Below are 12,730 nucleotides of genomic sequence, written 5' to 3' on the forward strand. Positions count from 1 at the left end.
GCCGGGGGAAGGGTGGGCACAGGGAGTGACGGACAGTGAATGGGACTGGAAGAGGTTTAGGGGACTGCTACACTTCTTCACACAGCCCGTCCTAGCTGCTGGCAAAGAGGGCTGTGATTCTACTTGGCACCACTCGCCTTTTATCAAAACAAAAACTGGAAGTCGAAGTTGATTGACTGTCATACGCCAGGACCCAATTTTAACTTCTGTATCAAAGTAAAGTAACTGCCTTCTAATTGAAATTTTCTTTTAGTGAATGGTATCCTTCTGTTTTACCTGCACTGTTTAGATTTATTTCAATTTTTTTTCAGAAGCAGCCAGTTAATTTTTGCGTTTGAAATGAATTTGGGAAGTATTATTTACAAAATATAAAAATCTATGTGAAGGAAGTGAATTTCCAGTGATGGCATTAATTGTGTGCACAATTTTGTGGGTATGTGCATATGCTTCTGAGAAGTTTTCTTCAGATTTCCAATGACATCGGAAATTTAAAAAACAACTAATCATTTATTCAGAGCAAGACTGTGCTGTGGCAGTAGCTCTAGCTTATTGTTTAAGCCTCCTCAGACAACATACACCGATCTTATTAGTGCTGTGCCCCCATCTCTGGGGGAGACTGGAGGGAGGAAGCTGAGAGGGGAGGGAACCTTGCAAATGGAGGAGTAGTTGCTGACAGGTGCCTATCACTCTCCACGTCCCGCCAGGGCACCACTAACCATCATCTGCTTTGAGGAACACAATCCAGATCCACCTACAGAGGCTTCCGGGACAGGCAGGACTTATGTGTCGCAGACCTGCATTTTGACTTTTATGGGCCTTTTCTCCTTGCGGCTTTCTTCCTCTATTTAAATAAAACATTAAATTTTACAACAGTATTAGTGTAAGGACAAATCTAATATTACAGATTAAAACATTTTATTCAACCTAAAGGTTCCTTTTTTCCTTCTGATTTGAAAAGAAATTTTGTGGGCCCCTAAAAATATTGTGGGCCTAGCATTGTGTGCCTACTGTCCAATGGATAAGTTGGCCTTGATGTATGCAGACTATCCCTGATTTTCTTTCTTAAATGTATGAGTAAGAAGTGGAATATACAATTAATACGTTATTTTTACTTCCAGTCTATTATTCTTAGTAAAGTTGAGAGAAGTCATTGAGCATATTGTGAATTTAAATTTTGGAGAGAATTTTTCATCAGTTAATATGTAACTTGTACCTTCAGTTTATATTTATTGTATTGTTAATTTTTGCCAAGAAATTCATTTTCAAAATTTTAATAAAGTTTGAGTTTTTAAAATTAAAATTTTACTATGTTAACATCAGTAATTCGTATTCTACAGAGTTTGAGAGGATTTACTATTTTGAGTATATGCAAATGGGGAATATTTTAAAGCATTCTTTCTAGCTTATTTTGTGAATATACAATACTTTCTATATAATTTGTTTTCTAAACTAAATTCGTTTCAGATAGGAATTTCTATGTTTTCTCCTGAATCTTAGTTTTCTCTACATTCTTTGAATAAAAATCTACTTTAAAAGATAACAGGCAATAATTTTGTGACTTGGAAATTTCAGAGTGGCCAGGAAAAGCATGTTAAAAATAGAAACTGTGTTTATTTACTCTGCTCCACCCAGTCTAAAACACAGCCGTGTGGTTGCAGGCCAGGGGAAAGCTGATGGTGACTTAGAGGGTGTTTTTCCCCCCTGCTGCCGAGTTGAAGGAAGAGATCATCCTTTTAACTTCTGAGTCCTGCTTCCTTTCTTTGGCAACTCAGATGAATTATTTGCACATGCTGTTATCTGAAAATGAGTTTGACCAATTAGTTTAGTGTCTGGTTCATTCTCCTTTCTATTTATATATTTTATCCAAGCTCTATGCCATGAAAGGAAATTTTGAAATTTTGGTTTTACTAATGATTATACTTTCAAAATTTGTCAGTTTATAATTTTAAGTTTTCCTGTTGTTGATGTTTGTGTGTATTTGTGTGTGTGTGTGTGTGTGTGTGTGTGTGTGTGTGTGTGTGTTTCATGATAGTCTGAAAAGATGGCTACTTACTTGGTTAAAAGGGCCTAGATTATGAATTTAGTTCTTGCATAGGCTTTTCACCTAGGAAAGGCTTACCTTCGTAAGACCGAATATTAACTAGAGAAGCCTGTCATTGGTGTCTTGGATCACGAGCATCCTGGAGAAGTGCACAGTTTGTTTTTTAAGAGCATGTACAGCTTAATGTAGCACTATGACTTCTCTGACTACCAGACAGGCAGCCTAGTGGTTCCAGTCTGATGCTTAAAGCATGTACCACATTTGGACCCTTTAGCCCAAATGCTGTTGCATTAGGTCATTGATGGCGCCAGTTCCACAGAGCCCTGCTTTGGAAGGAGTTGCTTATTGCTTAGGCTTTGGAGTGAGCTGGCTTGGGTGAGAATCCAGTCTGGGTCATCTACTAGCCTTAGTTTCCTCCTCTCTAAAATAGGTATAATAATGGGATAGACTTCATTGGGTTACTGTGAGGTCGTACATATAAAGCACGGCTGTCAATAAGTGTTAGTGACTGCTTTTGTACTGGCATAGAACGGCAGGAGTCCGAACTTAACATTTGCGGTGCCATGCCCTTCAATTTCTTTACCTATTTTCATAATGACTGCATGAAAGAAACGAGTATCAATTCACTTGATCTATTTCAATTCCATTTATTTCAAAACACATTTAATGGGTTATCACTACGTTTTTTTATTTTAACCATGTCTATTCTAGTTTTTATTCCAAATAATGTTTAAGCAAATATAAGTGAATACTTAATTTTGTGGGCTGATTTGGCACTATCAGGTTGTGATTCCTGTTGTATATTTTAATTTCCTCTCTCCCTTTTGTGGGTTCTCTCTGTTACAGAGAATGATATAGTGAACCTATATGTACCCATTGTCCACCTTCAACAGTTAACAGCTCAGCTCATGGTCAATCTTTTTCTTTTTTAAAAAATCCTCCCCTAAGGATATGTTTCTATTTCTGTTGATTTTTCTTTTTTAGATAGAGGAATGGGGTATGGAGGGGAGAGAGATAGACAGATAGATAGAGAGATAGAGAGATAGAGAGATATTCATCAGTTGCCTCTCATGATGGGGATTGAACCTGCAACCTTTCGATGTGTGTACGACACTCCAACCAACTCAGTCACCCCTCTAGGGCCAGTCTTGTTTCCTCTTTACTCCTACCCACTTATTCTCATCTTGCATTATTTTAAAACAAACCCTTGATACCATATTATTCATAAGTATATTTATACAAGCCACAATATCTTTATTATACCTTAGAATTAACAATAATTCCTTCATATCAAATATCCAGTCAGTTTTCAGATATCCAGTTGTCTTTAAAAGTATATAGTTTGTTTCATTCAGGGTCCAGATCAGATCCCACATATTGTAATTGGTTGATGTGTCTCTTACGTCTCTTTTTATCATCCCTCTTGTCAGTCAATCATTGCCTGTGGGCAGGAGACATAACATTTCAGGATTAGCTGAGAGCTATTAGCAGCTAACACTCAGAGCAAGGCAGGGCAGGGCACCAGCGGCATCTACTACTTGGTGGAGGAGAATTTCGAGGCAGAGGGAGGAAAGATTGGTGAATGGTATAGCACGGCATGTTTGGTGGAATGATAAACGTTGGCTTTCCTGGAGGCAGGCAGCCTCAGGGAAGAGATACTGGGGATTAAAATGTATCCCAGGTTGTGGCTTCTTATACATTTTTTTATGCTGAGCATAAAAATAGCTTGTTTTTTTCAGATGATGATGAAATTAATAAAAATATGATGGTAGCAAAACCTGGAAATACCGGGTGTCGCAAACATGTATATACACTTTAACAGCTGATAGCTCAATTTTGAAAATGAAATGTATTTTAATAAACACTGCCTTTATAATTATTCAAAGTGTATACATTTTTTGGACACCCTATATGTAGTATATCAACTTAACATTCATTTTCTCATCATTTCTAAATTGGAAAATTATGGTAATGTGTGATAAGCATTGTGGAATCTAAATTATCTAGATATTTGGAACAAAATTTGTTTTAGCCTTCTTTGTATTTTTCCTTTTATTATAAAAGTAGTATTAGTGTATGATAACATCCAAGAGGGCAGACCATGGTTATTGCTGAGTTCCAGGAGTATCTACAAGGGCTTGGGTTATCACTTGCTGAATTTGGGTAAAAGTAGTAATATTTTGCCAATTGAAGAGGTCACTGTTTCTATGTTTCTGTGTAATATCTTTAAACAGTTGTTATCCATGTTGATGTTCTTGGGCTTCGTTCTTGATGTGATGACTTAAAATGTATACTCTTAACATTTCTTGATGGCAAGGTCCTGGGTTTCATTTCTAACTCTGACATTTATTGTTGAGCAAGTTATATAACTTCTCTAGTCATAGCTTCCTCATCTTTGAAAAGGCAATAGTAACAATAATAATAATAGTTCTTCCATCGAGAATGGGTGTGTTACAGCATTTAACACAGGATTAGGCACACCAAAGCATGCAATGCTTTATTATTTCATTATTTTTATTCTTGCTGTTACTGTTTTCCTATCAAATATCTTTTGGGATCATTGAGTTAAGGTGCACTAAGCAGGCAATGACTAGTGAAGAGGATTAGGAACAAGAATATTAACTTTTATGCCTCCTGGGGTTGAAATTGGTACACTACAACTTAGATATGCTTTTTTTATATTTTGTAACTTCCTTTATATTCTATAACTGATTTAATATTGGTCTGGAGTCCCCATTTCTGTCAGCAAAAGGCAGTATGTCCAAAATAACTTTGCCTATTTTGGTTTAAAACAGCCTATATTAGGTTAAATGCTATCTCTTTTGATAATTAGGAAATTTAAAGTTTAGAATGGCTTCTTTCCTCTTTAAGAGCTCTTCCCTTCCTGTTCCTAAGAAACAATAGAATTGGTCTGACCGTACCTTTATTGTTATTTGGTCATGGCCCACTCTGATCTCTACCCATTTGCCAGCATAGCACCCACATCTTCTGCCTTCCCTGGTTACCAAGATGACCTAGCCTGGGTCTCTCCATTCACGTGGAAGATCTCAACTCCTCTTGAGTCCTCAGTTTACTCACACAGCAGCTCTTCCTCCGCCTGGAGTGTCAATTTTCACTCTCTACTGGATCACTCCCTTCAGCATATCAAACATCCTGATATTTCTTCCAGATTCTCTTGATGCCACTTCCCTGCTGGCTGCTGCCCAATTTCTTTCTCTCTTTATGCAGCAAAACAACTTGGAGAATTGTATATGCTCAGTGTCTCCAATTCCTTACTCTTACTTTGTCTTAAACCCACTCCATTTAGGTTCTTATCTTTATTATTCACTAGAGATGCTTTTGTCAAGGTTACCAAGTTCTTAAATTATTAGTTCTCAAATCCTTTTTTACTTTACCTACCAGTAGCATATGGCATGGCTGGTTATTCCCTGTCTTTATATGCTTACTTCACTTGGTTTCTGTAACTCCCTACTCTTCCCATTTTCCTCCTATCTCACTAATCAGTCTTTTAGTCCCCTTTGCTGATTTCTCCTCTTCTCTTTAATCTCACAATGTTGTAATGATCTCAGTCCTTTTCTATCTGTTCTTTTCTATCTAACTATATTCCTTTGATGATCTCATCCTGTCCCATGGTTTTGTCAGCCACTCCCAAATTTATATTTCCAACCCAATATCTCTTCTGTACTACAGGCTCACATATCCAACTTCCTACTATATCTCTCCACTTACCATGTCTCAAACACAACTCTCCTTCTTTTTCATCGCCTTCCCTGTCTCAGTTGCATGGCACTTTATAGTTGCTCAGGCCTCAGGGTCTCTTGACTCCTCTTTCTCTCATACACCACATCTAATCTCTCAACAAATCTGTGCCTTTGGAATATATGTAGAATCTCAGAATGTGATGGAGGTATTATCCCCATTACAGAGTTAGTAATAGCTCTGATTTGAACCCAGGTCCATCAGACTCCAAAGTCTTAACTATTTTTAATTTTATAATTGTATACTTTTTAAAAAAAGTCATAGTTAATGAGAGAGAAGTAGACCATTCAGAATTATTATATGGATGCCTTGCCTCATAGACAACCTGCCCAGTGGTTTAGTGCAACTGTTAAATTATTTTTGTTTTAAATATGTTATTTAAGTGCTAGTCCCAAGCACTTTATTTTGTTTGCCACCCACCCCCATTACACTTTATGAGTTGTATCAGCTGCTCTACCATTTTTCTTATTTATTTTTATTTTATTACTTTTTAATCTTTATTGTTGAGAGTATTACAGATGTCCCCCTCTATTTCCCCCAATATCCCTCTCCACCCAGTTCCTGCCCACCCCAGGCCTTCACCACCCTGTTGTCTGTGTCCATGGGCGATGCATATAAGTTCTTTGGTTAATCTCTTCATGTCTCCCACACCCCTCTCCCCTCTGAGATTCCACAGTCTGTTCCATGTTTCCATGCCTCTGGTTCTCTTTTATTCATCAGCTTATTTAGTTTGTTAGATTTCACATATAAGTGAGATCATGTGATATTTGTCTTTCTTTTGACAGGCTTATTTCGCTTAGCATAATATTCTCCAGGTCCCTCCATGTTGTCTCGAAGGGTAAGAGATCATTTTTCTTTGAAGGGAACTGAGACCGATTTGGTTGTACAAGGTGATGAGCAACATTGCTCAAAACCCAAAAATAGGTTTGTGGGTTCCTGACTGTGAGACCAGGTGCTTTCTTTGCTTAAAAAAATCAATACGAAATACACAATAACTAAGGACTGTGAGATGAATATTAGGTCCATAAAAAGGTACCTACTAACAAAAGCAAATCAACCATCCCAACAAACAAAACCCTTCTTGACACACTGTTGTTAGAAGATGCCTCCTACCAGCTGACTGTGTTCTCATTGGCCCCCAAATCTGTCCCATAGTTTCTGATGCTGGTACCAGGCTCTTGGATCATCACAGGAATTAATCTCTGTTCCTCCTGTTCTCCCTTCTCCCAAATCCTTTTTCAGAAAGTTTGCAGATTAATACTCCTATAAACACTACTGTGTAAAATTCTTCACTCAGCAATTCTATGATGCCCTTTGTTTTTAGGCTGGTGCCCTGGGCTTCCTCTTGGTTTTCAGGACACTCTCCATCTGTCCTTGGTGTTTCTCCAGGATCCTTTTCTGCTTCTTGCCAAGTCCTTATTCTAGTTTTCTATTCTGTGCCCTATTCCAGAAATGTTGTTCCTTTCCTTTTGGTTAGCAACCCCAGCCCTTCTTTTGGGCCACTTCTTATTCATTAGTTGAAATTTTGATTGTAGGGTGTGTTATATATATGTTCTTTAGCTTCTAAAATTTTTCTGTGGGCTTGCTAATGTTTTCACTTAGAGAGTAGGATCCCTGCCTAGTATGGGATGTGGTGTAAATTTTTTCTTAGTCACACCGTCAAATTATTGCTGGAATTATGTTATAATTAGAAAAAATAAATTAATAATTTCATGGTTTCCTGCTTTCTGATACATTTATTTGAAATAATATCTTAAAGTTGGCTGTAAAGAAAACAAACATATAAATTTAGTCAAAGATTTTGTGAAATGTAAAGTGACTTTGCTTTGAAAAAGGGAAATTAAATCCAATCACTTAATAGAATATAAATACATAAATATACTGTATATATGTATGTAATTTACCTTTCATGAAGTCATTTTTATAATAGCATGTTCATAAAAAACAATACAGGGCTCATAATCATTTTGAATAGAATGCTCGAGGTGCTGACTTAGATTCATGGTGTGGAAGTAGAAAAGATCTGCCTGTACATTTTGTGCCCATTGTAAAAACATAAAAGATTTTTCCTCCAGATTATTGAAATATAGAGGCTATGGCATAAATGTCGCACCCACCATAGTGTTTTTCTTTTTCAAAAATATTTTTTTTTTATTACCCTCTGTTGTATGACTGGCCAGATTCCTCTGACACCAGGAATCTTCTGCAGCCTTGGTATTTATTGTCATAACTAGGGGCCCGGTGCACGAATTTGTGCACCTTGAAAGGCACTGTGGGCTGCGAGGCTGCAGTAGGCACAGGGGCAGGTCTTGGCCCATCTTCCACGCCCCTGCCTGGCCCCTCCCGCCGCAGCCCTAGTCTCCTGTCTGCCGTCAGCCCCACTCCTGCCACCACGTGCTGACAGTGCCAGCCCTGCTTGCACCCACTGATGGTGTGGAACGATTGGGGCTGGCACCAGCAGTGGGTGTGAGGGGGGCCAGTGCTGTCAGTGGGTGCAAGCGGCAGCTGCTGCCCCTATTGCCCCTCAGGAGCAGGGGGAGGCAGAGAAGCCCTCAGGGGCGATCAGGGCTGGCAGCCACTGCTCGCACCCGCTGATGGCGCCAAGCGATTGGGACCAGTGCTGGGCACCGGCAGCGGGTGCAAGCGGTGGCTCCGGCACTGGCAGTGAGTGCGAGCAGGGCTGGCTCTGGCAACAGGTGCAAGCGCCAGGCGGGACCACAGCGTATGGGAGCAAAGAATTTTCAGTAACCACCATAGGCTCGCCCCGATGACAGTGACCAGTGCCCCGCCTTTGTCTGGCGCCCCTGCTCACCTGCTCCACCATCCTACCACGGCCAACACCCACCATGTTCCGCACATGCCCAATGGTGGTCAGCGCACATCATGGCGACCGGTTGTTTGGTTGTTCCGGTTGTTCCACCTTTTGGTCTATTTGCATATTGGCCTTTTATTATATAGGATGTTTTAATTTGGTAACTACAATGGTATTTCATCAACATTTATATTTTTCTTATTGTTTAATGTGGAACTTTTGGTGTATGCCATTACTTAAGAGAAATTGTTTTAGTTGTGAGTTGTAAAAAAAACTAGTTGGAGAGACAGTGTACCTCTAACATAGATCTTCATGTAGTCCATCAGGTTTTCATGAGGATAATAAAGTACATTTTGTATATGAAGAAATGTATATAACAGTGAGGGGAGGAATTAGGGAGAAGTATACTCATTTAATTTAATTTTGTCAAACACTAATGTTATCTGGCTGAAAGATGAGTTTTCAAAAGATATATTTCTTAAGTTCACCCATTATTAAAATTGTTGAATTTAATTGTGAGCTTATTAAAATGTTAGTGTACTTCCATGATAAATTAAATTTGAATTTTCAAGTTTCTTTTTTTCCCTTGATGGTCTAGTTTCTCTATTAAAATATGTGGGTATCTTTAATTTTTTAATAGAATTTGGTAAATCTTATTTTTCTTGAAATTATACTATAGTAGAAATGAATGATAAAAAATTCTTACAGTTTGTTAGAGAGTCTAATTGTTACAGGATTTAGAGATTATGTATGACTTAAAGATTACTTCATAAAATGTCACTTAAAATTGTAAAATAATATTTTCAATTTAGGGGAACAAAGATTTTACCTGCATATAAAACTGTATTAGTGAGTACTAGAATAAATCAATTAAAGCATATCCTATATAATAAAAGCCTAATAAGCAAATTGTCCCCTCGAGTAGAAGTTCGACTGGAAGTTTGAGCAGGGGGCGGGGCCAGCTGGCCAACCACGGGAAGGGAAGCCCCGGCCGGCGGTGGCAGCAGGCAGCCGGGGGAAGGGAGGTCCCGGCCGGCAGCTGGCAGCCTCTAGGGACCCTACCTGTGCACGAATTTTGTGTACTGGGCCTCTAGTCTTTTATAATACGAAGAGAAAATGTTTATAAACCAAACAGTGCATAACATCAGTGCACATTCTTCTTTTTATAAGGTTAATGCTTTTGACTCAAGGCCTAGAAGTTGCTTAAGACTTCATTGAAATCCTCATGTTTATTCTCACCTTGCTTTTTTTCTATTTTTAACTAGTGGCCTGGTGCATGGATTTGTGCACATTGAAAGGAAATTAAATGGATGGTTGCCGGCAGGGCAGGACTGGGCAAGATGGGCCGGACACGCCCTGGAGCCAATCTCCTAAGGTCCTTCCCTGGCCGGCCACTCCTGGGGCAGTGCCGCGGTTCGAAGGGCATCTGCAGAGTGAGTGGGGTCCCTCCGGCAGGTGGGGTCCCTCAGCCTGGCCTGCAGGGATCGGGCCGAAACCAGCTTTCCAACATCCCCCCCAGAACCCTGCTGCCAAGTCACCGCAGCTCAGCAGTTCCTGCGTTGAGTGTCTGCCCCCTGGTGGTCAGTGCGCATCATACCTACTAGACAGTCGGACGGTCACTTAGCCTGTTATATATATAGATGTGAGAGTTCTGCGTTTTAACATAAATATTAATATTTATGTTAATATTTAGCCAAATCCTGACATAGAGAAACTCAGCATGCATTTGCTATTAGAATCGCTGAAATTTTTCAGTACTTATTTCAGGTTAGAGTTATCCATGTTCCATAATTCATGAGTTTTCATGGCATGGAAAATTACTTCCCTGTGGTTTAGATATATATATATTGTCTGGTTGTACAGGTAGGTATGTTTCTTTGCTGCTGTAATATTTTTTTCCTTTAATTTTATCACTTTTTCATTTTTTTATTTAGGTAGTATTTCACCTGTCTTTAGGAAATTATTTCTCATTGGTTTATTTTGTTTGTGCTGTTTCATTTTTCCTTTCAAATTCATCATTTGAACGATGGGAACTGATTATTTTTAGAAAGGTTCTTTTGACATTATTTGGGCCAAGCCAGGTTTGATGTAGGGGAAAGGACAATGCCTGTCTTGTGCCTACCAATCTACCACTCTCAGTTCTGAGAAAGGGAGAGAGAAGAGGAAAGGTTAGAGAGAAAAAAGAGGGACACTCCATTTGGTTTACATTTAGAAGCATGGAATGGAATAAATATCATGGAGAAAATCCAGGCCCAACTTGCTTCAGACCTCAGTCTTGCACATCTAAAATAGTCTGCTAAGGTTGCCAATATTTTTAATTAAGTCAAAGCATGCTTATAATCTTGAAAAGCATTTTGCATTTTTATCTGTGAAAGGTCTTTGTGTTTTATTTCTGTGAAGATTATAATCTCTATATAGCCCACTTTAATACTACAGCACCAGAATGAACAGAAGGAGCACTGACTCAGTAAACCTATCAGACCAGAGAGCAGACAGATTTGAGGAAGGATGAGGACTATGGAATAAAAGATTATTCATCTTTTAAGACAATGAGTAACCAAATATTTTGCTTTTTCAACTAGTTGTTTCTGAATTGTTTTGATCAAGAAAAAGTAATATTCCTTGTTGGGTTCTAGGTTTTGCTGAACCTGATGGGTTTCTATAGCAAACTAATTTCTGCATCAACTGAGGGTATCTTTCCTGAAACATTGAAGAAGATAAATAAGAAAATTGTCCATAGAGTGGAGAAATGGTCAAGAGGGAGGGAAGTAGTCTCTTCCAGAAGTATTTCTGATGAAAAATATGTTCTGCAACTTGGTATTTGAATTTGTTATTGCCAAAACTTCAGGAATAATTTACCACCAAGAGTATCCAATATGTTATTTCTAAAAGAAAATTAATACCATCCCTATAAAAGCGTCCATGGTATTGTGGTACCAAATGAATGTACTTCATATAACTCTATCATCTTTTTACTTAGAGGAAAAATCCAAATACTTGGTGATGAATGTTTGGAATTATTTTTACACCAACCACTTAAAGAGATTTAAAACATAAATATATTGCCAACAGAATTTTTGAAGGATAAAAGGTAAAGATAGATGAAATACTTGATTATTTTCCTCTTCGGTGTTCCAGTCTGCATGATAAATTATATCTTAGGCTCTCTTCTCTCTTTTGTGGTCATACATTAGCCATGTGTCATCTTGTACCTCAAAGAATAAAGGAACAACTTGTGTTCTTTATCTCCCTCCTCTCCCCTTGCCTGTGCTCTTTGTCTTATGAGCCCCTTGGAGACTCACAGTTTCCTTAGTAGGTTGCCTGGCAGTGACTGGAGAATGAGATAGCTATGCTATAAAAGGCTCTTCCTTCCCTGGCCCAGCCTTTTCCTGGTACTTAGCCCTTCTCTGTCCTTCACAATCCGGATGTGCATAGAATACAGCCCCATTTTGTTAAGGACATGCATCCTCTGCATGCCAGGGGAATGCTCTTCCTTTTAGTTAGGGTCAGGTCTGAAGTGCCTTCTGGTCTGTCTGGCTAGCTTGCCAATAAATATCAGAATTAATCCTACAACTAGTCTCAGCAGTAATGTAAAGTTTTAGTGTTTTTTTTTGTTTTTTTTGCCAAAACACACCTTTTGGTTATCTATAACTGTATAACAGACGACCTTAAATTTACTGGGCATGGAGCAATAAACCATTTTATTATGATTATGGGTTCTTTGGGTCAGCAGTTTGGACAGGACACATCAGGGGTGGCTAGTCTTTGCTCCTTGGTCTGGGCCTCAACTGGGAAGATTGGAATGGCTGGGTGACTCAGACATGGGCTAGGGCTGGAGCATCCACTTCCAAGATGGCTCCTCACTCACATGTTGGGCACTTCCGTGGGGCTAATGGGAAGGCTGGGTTCGGCTGAGTGCCTGTGTGTAGCCAGAGCGCCTATGTGCGGCCTTTCAACATGATGGTCTCACGTAGGTGAATGTCCCCCAGAGCAAGCCTCCCAAGAGAACCAGGTGGAAGCTGGCCTCAGATGTCACACTGAGCCACTTTGCCACATTCTTTAGTCACAAGTGAATCATAGGGCAGCCCAGATTCAAGGCCAGGGGAGTGAGACACCAC

The 12,730-nt window shown here is 39.2% G+C and overlaps 1 protein-coding gene across 4 annotated transcripts in view; it reads left to right on the forward strand.

Annotated features, from left to right (window-relative positions):
- PLCL2 (phospholipase C-like 2) overlaps positions 1-12,730 on the forward strand; it is a 175,062-nt gene that overhangs the window by 18,570 nt on the left and 143,762 nt on the right. The gene's annotated exons all lie outside the window — the stretch shown is intronic.

This window comes from Myotis brandtii, unplaced genomic scaffold (genome assembly GCF_000412655.1).
Source record: "Myotis brandtii unplaced genomic scaffold, ASM41265v1 scaffold18, whole genome shotgun sequence".
NCBI classification, from domain to species: domain Eukaryota; kingdom Metazoa; phylum Chordata; class Mammalia; order Chiroptera; family Vespertilionidae; genus Myotis; species Myotis brandtii.